Raw genomic sequence first — 25,317 nt, 5'->3', positions numbered from 1 at the left:
AAGTGCCTTAAACACTTTGGGTTTCCTACCGCAATAATTATAATCCCGAGCCAAATTGATATTACTAGATAAGTTGATATTCATATCCCCACAACCAAACAGTGGGTAAGACCAGGTAACTAATTCTACACTTAAATATTTTAATAATTCCGGGTCGTCTGTATTTGGCCCATAAATATTACATATAGTTAGCGGCCTCTTATCGACTAATATTTCGGCTAGAATCCATCTGGCCATTCTATCCTCTCGGACCTTTGTACAGACCCGACTCCTCGCTTCAGTAAGATGGCCACACCTCTAATCATGGAGGTCTGTCTGGAACAAGTTATTAAACATACCTATGCAGCTTCAGACACTCACGCCTCCCCCAGGGTATATGTGTCTCCTGTATACATAATACATCTAATTGCATAGTGTGTACGACTTTAGAGAATAATGCCCGCTTTTTAGCGTAGACCTCAAATGTTCCATGAACTTAAGATAAGTTTACCCTACCCCATCAATACCAAGAAAATCATTTAAACTGTACATTTTCCAAATTTTTAGACATGAGAGCTGACATATAACAACATTGATCAAGTCTTAGAGCCACAACTGCCACAAATATCCAAAACCAGCGTGAACGTGAGCCCTCCCCTCCCCCCACCTATCCCCCCTACTCCCTGAAACCCCCCCCACTCTCATCCACCCATCCCTTACAACACCCTTATGTGGCAACAGGACCGAGGTCCTTGCGATGAGATGAACCTATTGTTGCCTGGATCCCCTCACCCCCTCATAACTAATGACTGGGGGCTAAAGACAATTGCTTTCATAAAACATCTAACAAAGAGAAAATAAATAGAAGATAGGGGTATATACCCCATGCAATCGAACTCGCCCCATCTCTGGCCGTAGGACCCCCATAGAAATAGTGATAGAAAACATATAAGGAAAGTTACCCCCTTATTAACTATATAGTACCCAGATACTGCTTGGCCTGAATTTCAGACAAGAAAAATCTTGTCTGTCCCTGATAAATAATTTTGAGTTTGGAGGGAAAGAGCGAAAAAGCTTGGGCACCCTTCGACTGAAAAGGGGACATCAGCTGACGGGGCTGCCACCTCCCCTCAACTGTGGCTGGACAGAAATCACAGTCTTTCCCCTGCCTCTTTCTGCCAGGTCTTGCTAAATCATAGATCTTCTCCCTCGCCAAAAAATTATTGAGGCATATCAAAATAGCACGAGGTTTATCCCCTGAAGTTCCCGACTTTCACCTCTGCTTGAAGGGAAATCTGTGCGCTTGCAGCACCTCGAGCTGGCAATCCCACTGCTTTATGTCAGGGAATGCCTCACATCACCTCCTTCACGGCCTTCCGGGATCTCTAGGATCCTAAGATTGTTCCTTCTGGCCCTATTTTCTAAGTCAGTCAACATCCAGAGGATGTCTTCTTTTTGTGCATCAATCGTATCAATGGTGCCCTTCTGCACTGCTAGGGCATCCTCTAAATTAGAGATCCTCTCCTCGGCCTCTCCAATTCTTGCTACAATGTCCGTACAGGTTTTAACGACTCTGCGAATAGAGTTTTGGACTCTACGGCACACCACCTGTGTACGGACGCTCTCCTGGCGTGACTCCTCACTATGCGCCATGATAGCCTGGTAGATAACAGCAATTGTAATCTCTCCGGGTGGCAGATCAGACTGGTTAGGCGGTATAGTGGAGCCCGCAGCTAGCATACCCCCCGGACCTTGCTGCACAGAGAAAGAGTTATCGTTAACTGGTAATCCAGAAACATCTGCCCCCTATCTTAAAGCGCCCTGCGCCTTTACCCCATTAGCTTTACGTACTTTACAGGGGCCAAGGGGCGATATCCCATAGCTAAGGACTTCATTTAACCGCCAGTCTCCAGTGTCACTACCATCATCAGTCCATTCTGGATCATGATCATCTGCTTCATCCATTGACAAACCAGTGAGTTCGATATGGAAAAAAATGATCCCCTTCATGCTCCCTAGAGCAGTGTTTCCCTAACTGTGTTCCGCGGACCCCCAGGGGTCCGTGACACATTCCCAGTGGGTCCTCAGGCAGTAATTTTAAAAGAACAACAAAGTTCCTTGTAGAATTAGCAGTTTTCCAACAACAATAAAAGTGTCAAGATAACATCAGTGATTGATGTACCTGCTGGAGAGAAATGAGAGTTTTGTCAAGTGGCAGCTTTGACTTATCTAATGTAGCAGAGGGTTAATTTGCCTACTGCAAAGAATGTGTACCATGCATTTTAAAAAACAGTTTTTTATGTGCATAGGTTAGTGGGTTACTTATTTTGTCACATAGATTATTTTGTTACTGTGTAGTTTATAAGTGACAATCTAATCTAGCACAGTGACCTATAAAATATCATCAAAGAGCTGCTTGCAACCTGCATGGTACAAGTTAGAAACATATGTTTTTCCAAGTCTTACTTTATCCTGATGCTGCATAAAAAGGTTTATTTGGTTGGAAATACATTTTTATTGTTATCAATGCTAACCACTCTGCTATGTTCTGAAACCGGAGTTTGTGCTTCTCCAGACCAGGCACTCTTTAAAAATGCCCACCAATATGAATGACGTGAATCCTACACCTTGTAGTCGCATTTGCCTTATGTAACATTTTCTATAAACTGATTTACACATATGAATAATTTTCTCCTCTGGGCAGATTTACAAGGAAAGTGACTCTGTGTGTGCCGCAAGCCATTTGGCTGCGCCGCACTGAGTCGCTTTCAAAGCACAGGGATGCAACATATTTACAACAATATGTCGCATCTCTGTGCTTCCCCCTGCGCTGGCGCACAAACTGCTGCCATGCGCCTGCACAGGCACATTTGCACCATGGTGCAACGATGCGTGCTTCTGGAGGAAATTGTTTATATGCAGGAAGAGTTCCCTTCCTGCACGTAAACAATCAGAAATTGCGTTTTGCAACTTCTAAGTGTGCTGCATTAGCACACATAGAATCTGCAAAACATCATTGTTTTACTGATTCTATGCGTGCTGCAAAATGCAACACGCATAGAAAGAGAAAAAAAAAATAGGCGAAATGAATACATTTCTCCTCGTTGCACCTCCCTACGCCTCCCCTGGGGAGGCATAGCATTCAGACACATTTCCAGATTTACGATTTCTAGTAAATCCGGAAATGTGTCTGGTTTCATGGCTGTTGCGTGGAAACACCCACAGCAACACCCATGAAACACCCCTTTCACGCAAAGTGCTGTGTGCAAATGGGCCATATTTACAAGAACAGGAAAAGTCATGCAGGGTAGCTTTTCCTGTCTTGGAAATATGGGGCACTAAAATGCACCACTGGTGCGTCACTTTTTATGACGCACCCTTGGCGCAAGGGGCTTGTAAATCTGCCCCTATATGTGTGTGATGTAAAGTGCTCTGACATCCTTCAATTGTATGAGAGATGCTGTAAAACAAATGACATACATGTGACAGAAGGACTGTGCAGAGATGAGTCACTGTTGGAGGGTGATAATAAGGGAATCATTGAAGAAACCCAACAAAGATTGTCATAACCTGGTGCATAGTAAGGCCATCTTTTACTATTCTTTAAAAGCTGATACAATTCAATATGTAATGATACATTTGTTGCAGAATGCACGATTGTATGCTACATCCTTTTGGGGGGGAGAGCCTCCCAAAGCCCCCATTGTAGTGGTCAGGCCTACTCACTGCACTTGGTGTGCACTGTAAGGGGACTGGTCTGAAAACTTTTGCCAGGGCTGCTTTGGATTTCTAGTCCGGCCCTGGCAGAAGCCTCATACTGCGCAATAAAACCAATCATTTAAAAGTTAGTCAAGGAGATGCAGCACCTCCTTTCAAAGCAAATTTGAGTGGTATGTTCCTACTCGAACATTACCCTCTTCTGAGGCAAAATTGATAAAAGTCCCTAGATTTAAAAAAGTAAGAGCAGGTGGTAGATCCTTTGAGGTCGCTGCTGCAAAGCTCTGGAACACTTTGCCTTTTGAGATGAGACAAATCAGTGATCTCTTGCCATTTAGAAGGAAGCTAAAAACATGGTTATTTCCTAAGATCTAGGGCCTCAGTAGGTGCTGCAGTAGGTGGGCAAGGTCAACTCACTATTAGCGCCAGGATGCCTGACAGGTGACAGTGCGCTCTAGAAATGATATTAAATAATAAATAAGCACTAACCTTCCTGTTTTTGGCAAATTCTTTCAATTTAAAATACTAAAATCCTTAGTAATTCGAGTATTTGTTTTGTGTGCACACCTGTGTTTTTTATTTTCGAGTTACTATTTTAATGTTTGTAATTTAAATCATACAAATTGCTTGGGGGTCCCCGAATTCTAGTGGTGACTCAATGGGGGTCCTCAGGAGTCAAAAGTTTGGGAACCACTGCCCTAGAGGATTCATTACCATCCCCCGAACGAATAGTAGTAGTCGTAGTAACCTTGCACTCAGGAATATTTACAACTGGGAGGGGATACACCGGAATTGCAGTATTCTCCATTTGATGGACTACATCTCCCATAGTCCCATTCACTGGGAGGCTAGACACAGGTTGCAGGGTTCTAGTCCCCGAATCATCTTCATGGGTAGTAGCCACTGAGCATTCCGTAACGAACCCCTGTTGCAGAGGATAACCTCGCTCAGTCAGGGTTACCTGCGCGGGCCCCCCGTTAAAAGAAAGCGCATCAACCACTCGCATGGGACCCGGTGAAACTGATACATCTCCTGCTGTTTGCACTCGTTCAGAAGTGTTTATGGGGCCAAATATGCTTGCTTGCTCGCACCAGTATCAGCTGATACTTTGGGTTTAACAGTCACATTTTAAGAGAGACAATACTGTCTGCTTGGTCTTACCGCTACTTTTAGAGGCTCCCCGGTTGCCATCCACACCACCTTCTCCGGCCGCTTCTCCCCCTCGCGCTGCCTGAGGGGGTTTAACTGCATCAGCCGACTCCCCTGAACTATTAGTTCAGGCTGCGATGGCGGTAGACCGAGCCATTGCTGCCGCTGTTGTGGCTGTGATTTTTGGGGCCATGCTGCTACACGAGCGCCTCCAGGAGCTGCGTGCACTGAGGAGAGCAGCGTATTGATGAATTGCTGGCAGATACAGGACGGGGGAACGCCAAACCCTGTACACGCCTCCAGATTCAGTGGTCGGTAAGCACATGATGATTCTAATCATGCCACTCGCTTAGTCCAATCTCACAAAGGAGGGTATACTGTATCTGAAGCGTTTAGAGGGGGTGGTTCATCCAGGCGAGAGACGCCAGCTCACTCGACCAAGTACTCTGCCGTCATCTTGCCTCTCGGATCTGCAAATTGCGTTCTGAAACACATCGTTTACATTATTTTCTAATGGGAGCTAGTTGATGTTGAATGATCAAGGTTGCTGTGGGATGAAACTGGGAATACCAAATCTGGGGATGAAATGTAAATGTAGTGTACTTGTATAGCGCACAAATTGACCCCAGCTGGGGTATCTCGGCGCTTGTACGAATACCGCTGTGGAACCCTTCCTGGCGTTTCCCTGTGAAGTGCCCACTCCTGGGCACCCCCAAGGTGAAGCCAGGCATCCTAGCGTTGTTGGGGCCATTGTGGAGATTAAGCAAGCTATTGCCCAGAGTTGCAGAGTGGGACCCATGATTAGAATAGGCACCGAGGCGAGAATTATCAGGTCCGAGGAAATTGAGCCCAAGACCCGCCAAGGCGGGAATTGAACCCTGGTCCCGGGCTAGACTTCTGCATCAGGGTCTGCCTCTCTAACCATTGAGCCACACTTCTCCTGGTTTATGCAGTTGTGAACTGTTGTACACAAGTGCCTTTTCCACCTGCCCGTACAGTTAAGGATGTGACAATTTGGCCTTTGATTAATATTCCAAATGTGAACTTTGATGCTTTGAGCAGAGTGAAAGCCTTATTGTGTTGGATGGAAGGGGCCTTAACATCTGTACAAGAGATGTTTGATCTTCAAGTTTCACGGTCTTCCTCTGAGATTCAATCGTTACTTCACACCAATCCCCCATGAGATTTCGGGGAGCTAGAGCACCACATTTTTAATATTTCAAATACAGCAAGAGTAGTGCACTTTTTAAAGAAAATTGGTTCTGGGTTGGTTTGTGCCTTCCAGTTGGTCTTCAAAGTTATTCCATCTTTCATACACTCTGTGCTTGCCAGCATTTTTGGAGGCTTACCACTTGTCCTGTTCATGGTTGTCAGGACACTGGTTATATTTTATTTGCTCAGAAATTGATGTTCCATCACAAGGCCAAATGGGGATGGCACTACCACATATCCAACTGTGTTGGGAGAGAATGATGCAGTCTTTTGGCGTACGCTTGATGCAAGAACTGAATGACAACTGGTTCCTGTACTTTTGGCCTGATGGGCTACACTGCTTGTAGCCTGTATCCCGCTGTCAGTCTTGTAATTTTAAGTGCGCCCTGGATATATGCTTGGGGATATAATCAGCCCAATTTATGGACATAGACCTGCTGGTGGGTCTACTAAAGACTCACTTGTACAGATGCTCTGGGCAATTGCAGTTTCTTCAAAATGCATATTATGAGCATTGTGGGTATGCTTCAGCTCCTGGTGTTTTGGATTTTGGCTCATCCTCTGTGGATGCACTACTGGCCATCACACCTTCAGTGGATGTTGAGGTGGATGGATTTTAACGTGTTTGTTCTCTGAAGCTGGAGAGAGGTGGGCCAACGGAACAATCATCTGTGGTAGCTGGGAAAAGCAATGTTTCATCTACTCCTCTGAATTTTTAAACAATCTGGCAGTTTCGAGCATTTAAGTTTTTAATTCAGCCATGTTTTTACTCGCTAATTTGCTTTTAGAATGCAATCTTTTTATTCACCTTCTTCTATTGTTTTAAAACAATTTGGCTTTCATTATGCTTTTATGATTAAAGAGCACAATGCCTTTATGATTTTAGGTTTCATACATGATTAAATCTATATTTTTAGCGTAATTTTTAGGCAGCTTTTTATTTGCCTTACGTCCAAGGAGTGTGTTTTATGTGGTCACATTAGGGATACTACCATGTTCCATGTTAATATTGTTGTCAATTTACGCAATGAGACATATATACTCAAAAACGAGATCAAGTCACTGTTGTTGAAATCTCCAGAGATGTCATCTCCATCAACTGTGAGTAAGAAATACGTAGTAAGCAGGCCCTGTGACCTAGGCATGAGGCTACTGATTGACAGATCACAGGTGGGGTGGCATGTAACCAACCGGACAAAAATGTGAACATGAAAAACCCAGGTTGGTCCCACAGATAGGCAAGAACACCACAATGGTCCCAGGAGGTTGGCCCCAATAAAGCACATATGGCCAGGTGGGTGCTCGTGTTCCCAAAAAACCATAAAGTTAGATGCCACATGAAGTTAGGAACGCTCATCCAATCAGAGCACAGCAAACACTGTACACGCAGCGATCACATGGTCCCTATACCAGACATCTGATCCCTTCACCAATTGGCCCTCATTGTGTCCACGCAAGGTCGAGACCCAACTGCATTCACAATCAGGTGGCTTGATTTACAACTCCATTACTAGGCCTGCATTGCTTTCTCTAAAATAAGATCTAAGCATTTAACGGTGTTCCAAAGACTACATATAATGGCACTCAGAATGAATGTATGTTGAGACAGTCCTCAGACCTGTTTCTGTGGTTGTTTCTTGTCTTTTGATTTTTTAAGGTAAATTCAGATTCCAAAAACATCCTTTTTGAAAAAAAAAATGTTTTTATTGTTAACAGGCTGACAAGGAAAAAAGTATATTAAAGCATGATACATAAATAAAATAAAAAAAATGTTCCCCTATAAAGCATATACCAAGGCAAGTAGATCAAAAGAAGGAAAACAATAATAAAAAAAATAAAAGCAGAAGAATAAAGACAGTTTCTCTTTAGCGATCAGACAAGTTACAATATCCATCAGATGGCAAATATCAAAATCCTTTCTTTCCTTAAATCTTGAACAAAAATAAGATAGGGCATCATCATTCTACAAACGTTCCCCAGTATTTTTCATGCTTTTTCAATGCTCGTATACCCCTGATGTTTGCTAAGGCTAGTTCCATTGAGTGTATTTCGTTTACCAGTGCCCACCAATCCCAGACCTTAGGTGTTTCTGAGCTAGTCCAGGCTCTGGCCAAAGTTAACTTGGCACAAGACATAAGTATTGTGGTCAGGGCAGCATATGGAGATGAGACTGGAAAGATGTCTAATAGGACAGATGCAGCCGTAAGCGTGGATAACTGAATCTGTTTCATATCCAAAACTTTTTCGATATCGCACCAAAAGGTCTTGAGACTAGGACACGAAAACAGCATGTGTACCAGATCACCTGCTTCATTAGAGCATTTTGGGCATTTTGTGCGGTCGCTATAGATGTTGTTGGGGGACCATTTAGAAATTCTTTCAGGGGTGTAGTATAGCATACAAGTTGTTCTAAATTGTTGGAGTCTTAGGCTAGATGATCGTACTTGTTTGTTAATGTTTGTCAGGGAACTCTTTATCTGTTTGGTTGTTATATTTGATCCCAATATTCTGCTCCATTTGTCGGCCAGCCTAGTACAGTCGTTTGATTTAAAGTCAATAAGAAGTCTATATGCTTCACTTATTACAGACTTGTTTTTTGAAGAGTATAGACAGGTCCAAATATCACATTCGGTGACCTCCAATTTTTTTATTTTTATTAATCAAATAGTCATGTATCTGTATATATTTGTACCTCATGTTTTCGGGTAAGTCATATAGTAGTTTAAGAGTATCGAAACCCGAGAAGCCTTGTGTGCCGTATAGGTCCCCTAGAGTGGTAATTCCTGATCTAAACCATCCACGAGTAGTATAGTCATTAAAAATACTTGGGAAGGGCCGGATTACCCCATAGCGGAAGCTTTGAATGAAAAAATTAGTATTACAAAAGGAAAGAATATTGCCCCATATCTTTGTTATATCTCCTGTGGTCTTAAATTTGACCCTTTTGTAGTAGTTGGGGTCATTGGTTCTAAATAGAAACAGGTTTGAATCAGATTTCAACATAAAAGAATGGAAGAACAGGGCCCTTCCTTCATTGAGTAGAGAGCGGAGGCGGTTAACAAAAGCAGACCAGAAGTATAGTTTAAAATCAGGAAAGTTAAGCCCTCCTTCGTGCGTCTCGTTTTTCATAAAATTTAGTGATCTTCTTGCTTTCTTGTACCCCCAAATAAAGCTACTGAGTACTTCATCAAGTTTCTTAAAGAATTGATTATTTAGCGCTAATGGTATAGATCGGATTAAGTATACGTATTTGGGCAATACCTTCATCTTTATTAAGTTAATTCTGCCAATTAAATTCAGGGGTAGTCTATGCCATTTTTTTAATAATAAGCTAGTAGATTTGGTCAGTTTGTTGTAGTTTATATTGTTAATTTCTTGTATTTTGGCTGTTATTCTGACCCCAAGATAGGTAGCTATCTTGCAGATCTCAGGCACTGTCACAGATGGGGTATGGTTAGCTACTATTTGAGTTTTTTGTAAGTTTAGTTTATAACCCGCTACCTTACCATATTTTCCTGTCTCTAGTATTATTCCCTTTAGTGCCTCGACGACATCTTCTGTATAGACCGCTATATCGTCAGCGTATGCTGTTATTTTTAACTTTTGTAGTCCTGATCTAAAGGGTGTAATCTGGGTTTGAGATTGAAGGGCAAACAAAAAAGGCTCCAATGAAAGTATAAACAAAAGGGGTGATAAGGGGCAGCCCTGACGGGTTCCTCGTTGAATCGAAAAATCTGAAGATTCCAGCCCCCCATAGCTAGTATAAGCGGTTGGTTTATCATACAGTGCTTGTATGCACCTCAAAAATTGGCCCCCGAACCCTATTTTTGACAATACACACCATAAAAAGTCCCACCCCACTCGGTCGAAGGCTTTTTCCGCGTCTAGTAAGATCATACCGAGTGGGGTGGTTTCTGTCTCTGCGACATCAAATGCTGTTATAGCCATGTTAACATGTATGGTAGTGTCTTTCCCAGTTATAAAGCCGTGTTGTTGTGGGTTGATGATCTGGGGCATGATAGGAGCCAATCTTAATGCTAAAAGTTTAGCAAAAATTTTGGCATCTGTGTTTATCAGAGAGATAGGGCGATAAGACCCTCTCTCTTCCTTCGGTTTGTCCTTCTTCGAAAAAAATATTATTTTTGCCCTATTCCAAGATTCAGGTGTTTTTCCATCGGAACCTACAGATTGGATGACTTTCAGCAGAGGTTGTTCAAGTTCTTTTAAACATAGCTTGTATACTTCTAAGGGTATATTGTCTTCCCCTGCTGCTTTTCCTGCAGGCAATAGAGCTATGGCTTGGTGTAATTCAGCCATTGTTATCTCATCAGATAATGAGTCTATCTCTGGGATGTTCTGAGTATCTATAATATAGGCTTCAATATATTTCTGTATGTTGCCTAGGCTAGGCGCCACTTCTGGGGTATATAAAGTTCTATAGAAATCAGCGAATTGTTCTAAGATATCTTGTGGTTGGGTATACATTTTGTCTCCAGCCCCACGTATGCTTGTAATTGTAGCATTTGCTCTATCCTCAGCGACTTTATAAGCCAGGATTTTCCCGATTTTATCCCCCCCTTCATATTGTGTTATTTTAAATTTGTGTAAGTTATTTAAGCTTTTTTTGATAAATTTGGTCTTAGCATCGTTTTTAAGTGAGCAAAGTTTAAGACCAATTTCTATGCTCGTTGGTACGTTATATCGGAGAGCTACTGACAATAGTTCCTCTTGAGTAGTTATTTTTGAAATCAATACATCATTATTTTTTAAGTTCTAAATTTTGTCTGATCACATAAGCCTGAGTAAAGCCCCTAATGCTAGCCTTACAGGCATCCCATACTATAGCGGGTGAGGCTGAATTTGTGTTTATATTTATAAATTCTTTAAGGTGTACTTTTAGTAACGTCATATAGCAAGTGTCTGAAATTAAATGTCTGGGAAAAGAAAATGACCTGGGAGCAGCTCTAATGTGTGTTGTTTTGAATATCAAAATTATAGCATTGTGGTCAGAAGAAATACGTGGGCATAAAATCATGGAGCTTACTTTCAATAAGTTGTCACTTATTAATGCCATGTCTAATCTTGAACATAGTTTATGGGGTGCAGAATAATAAGTGTACCCTGGTTTGCTTGTGTATAAGTTATGCCAAGCATCTTTGATATTGTGGATACGACATAAGTCCGGAATCAAAGCCCTTGTTTTGTGCATCCTTTGATGGCCGCCAAGTCTAGTTATATCTATTTATATAGTCCATGATACAGTTAAAATCCCCCATGATAATAAGTTCTCCTGCCCAATCTAAAAGTTTGATATTCAGTTGGTCAAAAATAGTGGAGTCATCTGTATTACAGCCATAGACCACACATAGAAAATATTTAGTATTCTCAAAGATAATCTGAGCTACTGCCCATCTGCCATCTTTACCACAATAAGTTTGTATTGTCTCAGCCCTAAATCGTCTATCCTTGAGAATGGCAACTCCTCTTATAGATTGCCCGTAAGTAGAGCAAGTAATAATATCATATCCCAATTGATTGAGTAGTTTTTTATCCTTCCCCGCTATATGTGTTTCTGATAAGAGGGCAACATGGGGGTTATGCATTTTCAGTTCCTCCTTTATCAAGCACCTTTTGTTCTTACTATTTAACCCTGCTACATTCCAGGCTAAACACTTTATTTCATACATCTAAAAAGAAAAAGAGAGAACAAAGAAAAAAGAAAGATAGAAACCTTACATTTTAAGCTTATCTCAAATTGATCAAAGTATTGTCCATGGTATCCACCTGTCCTCATATATAACATGCTTCGAGTACCATTACTATTCCAAAAAGTTCCAGTATCATTATATAAATCCACCCCCTCAGCCTGTAAACGATTTTCCCTAGTTTTATCCTCCCCCCCTCAACCCCCATTGTGCGGAGAAAGCCCCCCCTCCACCCCCTCCCCCCTAGCTCTATCCCCAGCCGGGGAAGTGCCGTCCTTCTGCATCTGCTGCCGCTGGAAGGGCAGCCGACCTGGCAGGTCGCATTCAGAGACCCCCACCCTCTCTTTACTTTTTTTTACTTAAACAGTATGCGTATAGCCATAAACTGAAGCCAGAGCCAGAATAGCTTATATATAAAGATTTCTAATAGAAATGAGTCTTCCTATTTGGCCAATTTCTCAATTTGTGTTAAGTCTTAGTCTTAGTCTTAGTCTTGCTCGTGCCAGCGCCGATGTCAGCTAGGTATGCTTCTGCTTCTTTTACATCCGTAAAAAAATAAGTACGTCCCTCTTTTATTACTTTAAGGCGCGCTGGTTCTTGAAGAAAAGCCTGTCCTCCACTAGATTTGATTGGGTCTATTAATTTGCGTAGCAGCCATCTTCTGTCCATTGTTTCTTTGCTAAGATCAGAGCGGGCAAATATTGACATCTCACCAATGGCTACAGGGGTATTAGGGCGAGCTCTCTGCCAAATAGCCAGGCGCAGCAGAAAATTTCCAAGGAAAACTTAAAAAGGACGTGGACATTGATTCCCCCTGTTTCTCTGTACCAAAGGAAGGTGGTGTGCTCGTTGAATTTGTGAATCCCAGTCCCAGTCAGCTAAGTCAGGGAAAGCTTTCTGAAACAAGCCCACTAGATACGCCCTCAGATCAGATCCTTCTGCTCCCTCTGGTATACCAAAAAGTCTTAGATTTGAGCATCTCTGACGATTCTCCAAATCTTCAATTTTTTGTTGGAGTGTCGCAAGTTGTGTTTCATGCTTGTCAGCTGCGAATGAAGTTTTTGTGTTTGTTTCTCCAGCTCAACCACCCGTTGTTGTAATTCCGCAATGTCCTGTGAGATTTCTCCAACTTATTAGTGAGTTCTTGTAAAGATGATTGTACTTTGCTATTATCTTCTCTCAGTTGTAGATAATGTTCCTGGGCCTCAGTACGTTGGTTGCCTAGTAGTTGTAAAATTATATCTAGTGGAGATGAGTCAGTGAATTCTTGTCTTTGGTTTGATTTCTCATTAGAGGCAGTTATATGCTTGTTTGTCTCCGGGGTAGTATAAGAAGATGAAGCTTCATAAGAAGGGTCCCCAAAAGAAGGGGGAGCGACAGTGATTGTAGTTGTTGTACCCGCAGAAGGTACTTGGGGTTGAAACATCTCAGCCTCTGTTATAGGTGAGTCTACAATAGACTCATGCGTCATCGATATTGCTTGTTCAGGTGGTTTATCCAATAATATATTAGATAATGGATTGGATGAATTGGGTGAGATGGTTAGGGAGCAGCTTTCTAAATTATCAGAGCCAATTGTGTTGCTCAAAACAGTTTTATTAGATAGAAGTTCTGTAGGGCTTGCCCCCGATAGTCTTTGTGTCATGTTTTTCACTAAGCCTTTCGCTTCAATCCATCTTCTTAATGGGCTTTTGTCCTGTAGAGCCTTTATCGATATTAGACTGTTGCTGGCGGTGGATCTGTTTAACAAAGGACCAGCCTTGCCACATTTCTTTGCCCTGGATTTATTTTTCTGTTTGCGCCCCTTTTTAACTCGTGTTTTTGTTGCATTACCAGAGTTACCAGAGTTATCATCCTTATCCCCTTTCTCTCCCGCTTCATCCTCTGTTTCTGCATCAAAATCTTCATAGGAGCCTTGTTCGGTCAGATCTGTGAACTCCGTCGCTAACCCACTCGCCGCTAGCCCTCCGTCCACTGCTTCAGCTATAGGGGCAATAATTCCTCAATCTGTGGGGGATATTAAACCCGTAATAACAATGCTCTTCTCCCCAGAAACAGTCTGATTATCTACGCTCAAAATGGGCCAGGGTCTATCTGTAATTTTGACCTCTTCTGAGACATTTAAATCCCTAGTCTTCGGCCGTTCAAAATTGCCCCCTTCCGGCGTTGTGAGCGTCGCTATTGAGTTAGTCTCTTGTCCCCCGACTGTAGCATTTACTTTTCCACTCACTGCTAAGACCTGAGTTACATTCGTTGAGTCTCCCCCAGCTGCCCCCTCTCTTGCTGTCGATACGATTTTACCAGCATTCTGCCCAGATTTTTTAACATGCTCGGTTATGGAAAGATTAGGAATTCTCTGTACCTGCTTTGCGATATCTCCGTTCTCCTGTCGTTGTGCCCCCAGCGTCTTAGGAGTCTTAGGAGCTGCCGTAGTCTCCGTGGGTTCGCCAGAAAGAGCAGGTTTTGTTTTCCCTCTTTTTTTCTCTCCTTCCTTTTCGAGAACGGAGGGGGCAGGGGTGCTCTCTCGTGAAATGTTTCCTGTGGAAGCGAAGGTCGGTAAGATCAAAGGTGCTGCTACTGCTGCTGTTGTCAGTGTATTAGATGTTACCGGCGGCATTTGTGTCAAATTCTGTAGTGCTTGTGCAGCCGGGGGAGGAAGGGGTGCCGCAGTTCCCACTGGATGCTTGCTGTTACGCGTAGTTCGCAGAGGATTTTTTGTAGACATTCTCCTCAGCCTCAAAAAGTATGACGTTCGGTGATTGAGACCGGACGAGCCGAGCCCCGAACCTCTAAGCAGACCGTAAATCGTCCGCCAGAAAAGTTCATCCGTGGCGGTAAAATGAAACATCAGTAACACGGCCCGCAGTTTGCAGTTGCTTCTTTTCCCATAGGTAGTATCTGCTCCTTTTCTGCGAGCGAACGTAGTAGTTTTCCGATGGTAGTTTTTTCGGTGTGGCTATCGCATCATTCACGCTGCTCCGTAAACAGTAGGGAGAGGTGCTCCAAGCGAGCTGCTAGTGCAGATCCTCACTCCGCCATATTGGATCCGAAACCATCCATGTTCACATTTTAAGGTTGACAAGTTTCTTGAACATTGACATATGACACAATTTGCTTGGGTGCCTGTATGGATAATATTCTCTAAAATAACTTTGTTTACATTTCTTCGTAGGTATATTATCAGAACCTTAAACATTCTATACGAAGAGCTAAGTTCTTTGCGCGAAATGTTGTTGTTATTATTGTCCGCTCAGCAATAGCTCTGTAAGAGTAGAATAAATAATGACGGGCTGAATGAGACTTCAACATGGCAACATTATTTATATTGATATAAAAGATATCACTCCTTGGCTGACAGAAATGAGCATTTCACTGACACTGTTGAGGTCTCCCCATGCCGGAATTCTGGCCTAGTTGAATCCTGTTTACTTTGTGAGGGGGATGGTGCCCAGCTCTACACCAAGATGGACTCACAGATGAAACATACCCCCAGGTAACTGGGGAGTTAGATCACCCACAGCGATTCTGGCAAATTCACCCACCCTAGGCACACTAGGATAGTGAGCACTAAGTAGGAGCATAACTATAACTATACTTATATCCAAGCATATTTTATATGTAACAGCACAATGGTTGAATTGTTAATTTTCTTTACTGTTCTCATGATGCTGATTAATCTGTGTTGTTTCCGTCTATTGATAATTGCAGCAAATGTATTTTATACAAGAATCTTATTACTTCAATACATATTTGAAATGACAATTCGAGTATTTCTCTGGTCTCTCTTTGGGCATGCATGGATTATCAAACAAAAGGGCTCTAGATCTGTTTCCATGATTTCCTTGAGGAGTCAGGGTTGTCATGTTCTGAGGCTGCACATTCCACCTGTTACCTTGCTAGGTTAGGGGTACAGATGGTGCACTGTGAGCTTCAGGCTGAACGGCTGAAACCCGAACCCAAGCCTTCTCCTCTCTATTTAAACCAAGTTATTGTGTCTCAGTTGTTTGCTAACTTCCGGTGCTTATAGTCCACACTTCCGGGTAGGTTAGTGGTCTAGCAGCACTGCGCCCTCCCCTTCAGCCTATTTAAAGCAGGAAGGGGCGTCGACGCGCATCGTACTTCAGGCTGAACAGCCGCTACCCGGACCCAAGCCTCCTCTGCTCTATTTAAACTAGGTAATTGTGTCTCAGTTGTTTTAATGTTTTAAATCAATGCTCACTTGCACTGCGCCTGTCTTCTCTATCATGGCACTGTCTTAACCCTGACTCCATTTGACCTGAATAGCTGACAACAGACACAGGTCTGTGTCAGTGTTGGCTGGTCCCGGGTCCGCCGCAGCTTGTGCCGTTTGTGCGGAGGGACCGGCGCGCCTTTGCTAACTTACAGTGGTGATATTCCACACTTCCGGGCAGGTCAGCGGTCTAGCAGCACTGAGCCCTCCCCTTCTGCCTATTCAAAGCAGAAAGGGGTGCGGACACGCAGTGGACGCTCGCAGCAGCGTGCCGGCGGCCCGCTGAAGGCAAGCCAGTCTGTCTGCACCCGTCCGCGCCTGACCGCCGCCAGCCCTGCTCATTTTATAGAGGTGGGCAGTGTTCGTTGTTTAGCCAGACCCCCCAGGATATAGCGGCATGGATTAGCAAATTTAGCGGCACAAAAATGGCAAATTAGCGGCACAAATATGGAAATATAGCGGCAACTTAGCAGCATTTTATTTGGTGGTTTTTCCTACAACAAACACAGATATCTTTGTTTTTTTAGTTGTTTAACAACATGAAGCTGTTGGGATCTATGCTTCTTGGAATTGTGGGGATGTTGCTAGGAGGTTAGAATGTTATGATGTGAATAGCAGACAGTACAGAGGAAGCTGTGGAAGGAGCTGGAGGTCTCTTCACTTCTGACTAATAAAGACTTACTTCAACTATATAACCTGGATTGAAGATATCTTCTTTACATTGGCGACGAGGGAACCCTATACTCTGGTAGGGGCAGAGATTGGAATTGACCTCCACCCCTGGATGATACTACAACTGGATTGGACTGTGGTATACAATTTACTCCTCCAACTTTGTTTCTCACTTTTCATCTCAAGGCAGCAGCAACCTTGTGGTATGTACATTTTACCCTATATACTGCTCTCTATCTAAATCCTGGAAGTAGATAGATAGATTGAGTTTTATTCAAATTTCGAATTCTTTGACTGGCAGCTGTGCAACAAGATTTTCATTTCATTATCTTGCCACCTTTGCGCTTTATTTTTGAACATTGCTGAAGCGTTTTTTCATCTCTATGTTGGTAATGCTGAATGTTTAAGGAAGATTTTAAAGATTTCTACATTTTTCTCAAATCGCATCTTTCTTTGGGATTCTTCGCAAGCGTCTACGTGGGAGCGTCATTGCGTGATTCAGCGTGGCGACCATCTTGGTTGTCCAGGAAGCTTCGTTTGCCCATTCAGATGTGTTTATGGGCTGTCTAGTATTTGAGACTGTTTTCCCTTTAGCGCGTTATCGTCCCGCTTGCCGGTTGAACTGAATGTAGACTGCTGAACTGCCGATTTCTTCCCTGATTGGATTGCAATACTGCTGAACTGCCGATTTCTTCCCTGATTGGATTGCAATTACTTCTACTTTGAGTATTTACTTATTTACTGTATTAATCTTCTTTGATTTAAAAAAAAGAAGGGAAAAAGGTGCTATTGATTATTTACAAAGGTGCTATTGACTATTTACCATGGGTGATCAAACATTTTCTACTCCCCCTTCCTTCCTCCCTACTCCTGGTGAACCCCCAATACCTTGGAAAGAATGGAAGAAATTGTTCCTCACATATGTTTTAGCATCTGGTGCGGACAAATATGGTCCTGTTCGCAAACAAGCCATTCTTCTTCATAATTTGGGGGTGGAAGGTAGAAGATTATACGAAGATTTGCCCGAGATATCTTTAGGTGTGGGAGATGGTCATGCTGCTAATGTCTATGACATGAGTATGTTGATGCTAGAGAAAAGGTTCATCACAAAAATTAATACTCTTTTAGAAAGGCATAAGTTCTTTTGTCGGGTTCAAAAAGCAGATGAAGATGTTGCAACTTATGTGGCAGCCTTGCGGGGATTGTCACTTAATTGTCAGTTTAAAGATTTGACAGATTCTCTGATCCGTGATCAGATCGTCAGGTGCACTAATAACAAAAGGGTGCGAGAGAAGTTACTTAGTAAAGATTGTAACTTAGAAGAAGCTATTGAGATTGTTAAAGCTATGGAAAATACTGACTTATGGATAAAAGAAATGGATAAATGTTCTGGTTCTATATCTAAAGATAGTGTGGCAAAGGAATCAGAGTCTAGTGTTGATCTCCACTATCCTCTGTATTTTAGTGCCTCCATGGGTTAAACATCGCAGTTATCTAGCGCCGAGATGCCTTAGGGCCTTCGTTCGCGCTTTATAAATGTTGTTATAAATAAATAAATAAATAAATAAATCTCAAACACAAGCATTTGTTGATGAAACTAAAGTTGTTAAGAAGTTTGATTCTAAAAGCAATAAGTTGTCTAACTACCATCCTCCAAATTATCGTCCTCCAAATTTTGTGCAACAAGGGAATTCACGTCTTGTGAAATGTTATAGATGCGGATCTCCAGGACACATTGCATCGAGTCATTGTTGTACAGCTAGAAATGCTATTTGCAGAGGATGTGGAAAGAGGGGTCACGTAGTTAAAGCTTGCAATGCTAAGACTCAATATGTTAATGAAATTGATGACTCTTGCGAAAATATTGAGAATTTAATGCTGTGTGTAGATGGGCTGGTTTTAAGTGAAAATTGTCCTTGCGTACATGACCCTATTTGTCTTGTTGATGTGGCTACTGAGAGTACTGATAAGCTTGAGAAGCCACATTGTTTAATCAATTTTGATTCCAGAGATCCTATGCATGCTCAAACTAGAAATGTTAACATGCTGGTAGATTCAGGAAGCCTTTATACCCTGTTGTCCAAAGATGTGTATGTAGAAATTTGGGATGGTGATGTGGATCTCAACTCTTGGACCTCTCCGGATATAAGAGCTGTAGGATATGGTGGAAAGACCATTGACATCTTGGGTCTCAAATGGATGGTAATCACATTTCAAAATAAAAAAGTGTTTGGGAGAGTGTATCTCACTAAGCAAGGGTCTAACTTGCTTGGTTGGCGTCACCAGAAAGATCTAGGAATTGTACTAAATCCCAATGCTCCTGAACCTGTTTCTTCATTCTCTGTTCTTAATGTTGATACTTTTGAGACAGATGTGATGAAGAAGTTTCCTAATGTTTTTACGGAAAAGTTAGGAAAATTGAAAGGATTTTCTCATAAGATCATCCTTAAGAAAAATGCGGTAGCTGTGGTTCATAAAGTAAGAAATTTACCACACTTGATGAGAGAACCCCTGAAAGTAGAATTGGATAAATTATTAAATCTGAAGATTATAGAACCTATTGAGGCATCTGAGTGGCTCGCCCCCATTATGGTCGCACCCAAGGATGGTGGGACCAAAATTCGTCTCTGTGTAGACTTACGCGATCTAAATAAGAATATATGGGTCGATAGTCAACCATTGTCTAATATTTCTGAAATGTTAAGTGCCATGGGCGGTGGTGTGATATTCAGTGTAATTGACATGTCTGCAGCCTATCACCAAATTGACTTAGACGAGAAATCAAGACACCTTACCTCGTTTGTAACTCCACTGGGGGCATTTCGCTATTGCAGGATGCCATTTGGGTTGGCTTCAGCGTCAGCGGTGTTTCAGAGAGTGATGGAAAGAGTCTTAGGAGGTATTGAGAATGTATTATGTTTTCAGGATGACGTATTAGTAGTTGGAAAGGATTGTCAACATCATGATAAAATTTTAACACAAGTTCTGGAGCGTATGGAGGTTAATGGTCTAACCATAAAAAAGGAAAAATGTCAATTGAAGAGATATTGTTTGACGTATCTAGGTCATGAGATATCAGGTTTAGGCATTAAACCAAAGAAAAGCATAATTTCTGCAATTAATGATGCTCCTACGCCAACAACTAAAGATCAGCTAAGATCTTTTTTGGGGTTAGCTGAATATTGTTCTAAGTTTATTAGGAATTTTTCAGATGTGGTTGAGCCTTTGAGGCGTTTAATGAAGAATGGTGTGCTTTTTGAATGGGATCAAGAATGTGAGAATTCTTTTAAGCGCGTGAAAGTAGGAATTATTCATGCACCTACTTTAGGTCATTTTGACGTTAAGGCCAAAACTTTGGTTACCACTGATGCTAGTGCTGTGGGACTTGGGGCTGTACTCTCTCAGGTATCTGATGGTGTGGAAAGGATTATAGGTTTTGCATCTAGGAGGTTACAGGGTGCAGAAGTGTCTTACTCGGTGATTGAGAGGGAGGCTCTTGCTTGCACATGGGGAATTAAGCACTTTAGATATTTTCTTTGGGGTTTGCCCTTCAACGTGCGTACAGATCATAAGCCTCTTGTACATTTATTTAAAGGAGGTAGAGGCTTGGAGGGTAATGTCACCCCTAGGATATCGAAATGGATTTTATCAGTACTTGATTATAATTTTCAGATGGAATATGTGAGAGGAGAGAAAAATGTTATGCGGATTGTTTGTCCAGGATGCCTGTAGACTTAGTAGATCTGGTAGAAGTTGAAGACCCTGCAATTAGTTGTGATGAGATTCTTGCTTTTGATAAAAGTGATTGGGAATCTGCCATGGCTGATGATCAAATAATTCCTTTGGTTATGAAACTTGTCTCTAGGGGGTGGTCTAAGGAATCCTCCAATGACACTCGCTTGAAGGGTTATTCTAATGTGGAAGCTGAATTGAGTGTATCTGAGGGCAAGTTGTGGAGGAGAAACCGTTTGGTGCCACCGTGTAATCTTAGATCAAAGATCATGAATATTGCTCATGAAGGTCATTTGGGGAGGAACATGACCAAGAGAAGGATTCGCGAATCCTATTGGTGGCCAGGGATGGATGGTGAGATTGATGAGTTAGTCAGGAATTGTCATGCGTGTGCTGCTAGCGATAAAACGAAAGTCATTAGGCAGCCTTCTCTCTCCTGTGCTGAATTTCCGGTAAGGCCCTGGGAGAAATTAGCGATTGATTTCTTGGGACCAATTTCTAAATTAGGTACTCGGAATAGATTCATAATGGTTCTTGTGGACTATCATTCTAAGTGGTTTGTAATGGAGTCCACTGAAAGTATTGACACTAAGAGAGTGATAAACTTCTTGGAAAGAACATTTTTAAATGAAGATATTCCAAAAACTTTGGTATCAGATAATGGTGTGCAGCTGGTATCAAGACAAATGAAGGAGTTTTTGGATGGCATGGGGATTTCTCATGAGAAGGTTGCATTGTTTAGGCCACAGGCCAATGGCCTTGTGGAAAGGATCAATAGATTATTATTGGAGAACATTCAGTTATCATTAGCGAATGGTTTGATGTGGGCTGAGGAGCTTAAGAAAATGGTCTGGTCTTATAGAATAACTCCACATTCAGTCACCGGTATCTCTCCTTTTGTCTCCCTAAAAGGGCGTGAGCCTGGTTTGAAGGAAGTTCCGGGTTGGCTGAAGAACAAAGAATGTGTGTGGGTTGACCGATCTAGTGTGAAAGATTGTGTTGTCAGTAGGCATTGTGATTCTACAGATTCATACAATCTCAGAATGAGGGTGAAAGATCCGAATATATGTGTTGGTGATTGGGTAGTGACAAAGAGATGTGGTATTGTAACTAAAGGTGAAAGCAAATATTCTCAACCTAAACAAGTAAAGTTTGTGAAGAAAAATGTTCTCATTCTAAATGATGGTTCTGCTTGGAGCTGTGGCAATGTTGCAAAGTGTAATGCTCCATAGACTTTTATTTGTTCCTGTATGCTTTATTTTTCTTTATATATTTCATTTGTACATTTCTTCTGATATTGTAATGGGGGAGATGTGTTGGGATCTATGCTTCTTGGAATTGTGGGGATGTTGCTAGGAGGTTAGAATGTTATGATGTGAATAGCAGACAGTACAGAGGAAGCTGTGGAAGGAGCTGGAGGTCTCTTCACTTCTGACTAATAAAGACTTACTTCAACTATATAACCTGGATTGAAGATATCTTCTTTACAGAAGCTATGTATTTTTGGTTTATTTACAATGTAGACACTTTGTTTGGCTTCAAGGCTGCATATAGGACATTAACATGTTAATGAATAAATGCCCCAAAAGCAATCCCTCCAGGGCCCGCCGCACACTGGGCACGCAGCAGAATTACTTAGAGTAGTGGTGAGTGGAATAGTATTGTAGAGTGGCATAGAGTTGAGTAGAGTGTTGTAAAGTAGATTTTCCACCCAGACTGTGAAAAGTTTCTAATACCACACATGCATAATAATGTGTGCCAGGGTGTGGTCACAAGCTAGTAGGGCTGTCTAGCTTTTCCCTTCCAAATAAAGTTTTGGGATCACCTATAGTAATATGAATAGCCTTCTGTGAGGGCGTTATCTAAAAGTAAAGGGCCAGGAAACACTGCCAGTATTAACCAACTCATTCATCGCGGAAACAAAACAGATCATGTTCAAAAGGCATGCTATAATAGTCTGCACTTTGGAGACAGTTACAAATAAGCTTGTTAGAATTATCTTTCAGATCTTAATAGGAATGCAAAAAAACCCGAAAATGTGTTATAAATCTCGAGTGTGGCACAAAAAATTGATTGAGAATTAAGGAGGCCCTGAAAATTCCATATGATGTCACATTTTTAAAGGAGAAACAAAATATACAAGTAGCAAAGCTGCGTTTCTGGAAAGACAGACTAGTGTGGCTGAGACATTGGACCATGCTGGAGTCTGTTTGCTAATGCTTTGTATGCCATAACCTGCCAAGAGATGGCAGAAGTGAGGATTGAGCATTTAAAGTGTGTTTGTGGTCTGTGCGTGCTGGGTTCCAGTGTGTTTGTGGTCTGTGTATGTTGGTCCCTGGTGTGTTTGTGGTCTGTGTGTGTTGGTCCCTGGTGTGTCTGTGGTTTGTGTGTGTTGGTCTCTGGTCTGTTTGTGGTCTGTGTGTTGGTCCCTGGTGTGTTTTACGGTCTGTGTGTGTTGTTCCCAGTGTGTTTGTGGTCTTGTGTGCCGGGCTCCAGTGTGTTTGTGGTCTGTGTGTGTTGGTCCCTGGTGTGATTATGGTCTGTGTGTGTTGGTCTCCGGTGTGTTTGTGGTCTGTGTGTGCTGGGCTCCAGTGTGCTTGTGGTCTGTGTGTGTTGGTCCCTGGTGTGATTATGGTCTGTGTGTGTTGGTCTCTGGTGTGTTTGTGGTCTGTGTGTGCTGGGCTCCAGTGTGTTTGTGGTCTGTGTGTGTTGGTCCCTACTGTGATTATGGTCTGTGTGTGTTGGTCTCCTGTGTGTTTGTGGTCTGTGTGTGTTGGGCTCCAGTGTGTTTGTGGTCTGTGTGTGTTGGTCCCTGGTGTGATTATGGTCTGTGTGTGTTGGTCTCTGGTGTGTTTGTGGTCTGTGTGTGTTGGTTCCTGGTCTGTTTGTGGTCTGAGTGTGTTTGTGGTCTGTGTCTGCTGGTCCCTGGTGTGTTTTATGGTCTGTGTGTGTTGTTCCCAGTGTATTTGTGGTCTGTGTGTGCCGGGCTCCAGTGTGTTTGTGGTCTGTTTGTGTTGGTCCCTGGTGTGATTATGGTCTGTGTGTGTTGGTCTCTGGTGTGTTTGTGGTCTGTGTGTGTTGGTCCCTGGTGTGTTTGTGGTCTGAATGTGTTTGTGGTCTGTGTGTGTTGGTCCCTGGTGTGTTTGTGGTCTGTGTGTGTTGGTCCCTGGTGTGTTTGTGGTCTGTGTGTTTGATGCCTGTGTGTGTTGGTCTGTTGTGCATCTGACGCCTATGCCGCCGGGTCACTGATGCCCTTGAACTCTCTGAAGCTGCTGCTGTCTGCGGACACTGAGCCCTCCTAGGGCCCCTGGGGCCCTGGGCAGTGCATGTCTGCTGACAAGGGCCCATCCGGGAGCCAGGAGAGTGAAGAAAGCCCCCAGAAGGGCTGGGGCAGGGTCAGACTTCTGGCAGGGTCGGATCCCCTGGTGTGCAGCTGCATTAAATGTTCCTGTAATTACAGACACAGCTTTCTCTGAAAGAGCCGTCCGTGACAGCCTTCCCCCCCCCTCCCTAGGCACAGGTCGGATACTCTCCTTGGAACCTCCGAGTTACAACCGGCCTCTCCCTCCCCTTGATTGTGAGATCAGCAGGGAACACCTCTGGGGGTCCCACAAAGCTGCCCTTCCCAGGCTTCCCACGGAGCGGGGGCTGCCACTGCCTCCAGAGCCCTGAGATCGACCAGATGGCTCTTTCCACCTCCCCCGCCCCCACACCTCCGCAGACCCGCCCCGCCCCCTTGAAAGGGGTCTGGATGTCTAGATTTCGCGGGCACTTTTGTAAAAATCCCGCCATTTTAACAAAAGTGACGATTTCGCTGGCACTTTTGTAAAAATCGTGGCATTTTTACAAAAGTTCCGATTTCGCGGCAAACCGCGAAATCCTGGAGGGTCTGTTTAGCCAGCCAATATGGGCACATTGGTGTATTCTAGTGCAGAGTTAAAATCAATAAACACTCTTTGCAACCCTGGGAAACAAAAGGCATTATCAGGCACTGAGGTGTTTTATGTTTGCCCCACATCCAATAACGACTCAGCAGCGGCAGTTACATCGCATAAAACTATAATAAATGATACCCACAACATCCCCAAACAGCTATATGTGTTGTATCTGAACACCTGGTCAATTCCCAAACAAGCACTGGAATTGTGGAGTCTTCTAGACATGGAAAGCCCTGACAGCGCCTTGAGACCCTACGGGTATGTAGCGCGCTTTACAAGTGCCATTGATTGATTTATTGACATTTGTTTTGTTACAGAAACCTGGTTACATGACCAGGCATTCCCAGATGTAGTCACAGCACTCCCACCCCAATACCACTTTACCAGATTAGATAGAGTTGTTGGTAGAGGGGGGTAAAGAAGTCATTTCCAAGGAAAAAATAGATATTACTGTGCTAGACTCCTAGAGTACGTGTACAGTGGAAATACTAATTTTTAAAATCTCAACCCAATCTTTCGAAATATGGAGAGGGCCCTGGTCTACAGACCCCGAGGCCATAAAGCCATTTTTGTAAATCACATACTGGAATTAATTGCACCACACGCAATTGTTGCAAATAATTGTATTCTCATAGGAGATTTTAATTACCATGCAGAGCAGTCTTTGGATTCAGACACCAACCAATTGTTAGCGTCATTGGAAACACTGGGGCTAGTCCAGATGGTGGTGGGCTCCACACATGTGGCGGGACATACCTTGGAGCTGCTATTTACTAACTCAATCAAACTTACAGTGGAAAAACCTCCACCTGTACTCTGGTCAGACCATCATTTGTTAAAATTTTACATCCCCATTGATGTTTCAAGTAATTGCCAGAGCAATGTCTCCACCCTGATCAGACCCTGGTGTGAAGTTACTCTTGAAGCTTTCTCAGCCCACTTTAATTTTGAAACCAACTCTCACTCAGGAAGCCACAGCTTT

The sequence above is a fragment of the Lissotriton vulgaris genome, chromosome 4_1 (assembly GCF_964263255.1).
Source record: "Lissotriton vulgaris chromosome 4_1, aLisVul1.2, whole genome shotgun sequence".
NCBI lineage: Eukaryota > Metazoa > Chordata > Amphibia > Caudata > Salamandridae > Lissotriton > Lissotriton vulgaris.
This window is presented reverse-complemented; position numbering follows the sequence as displayed.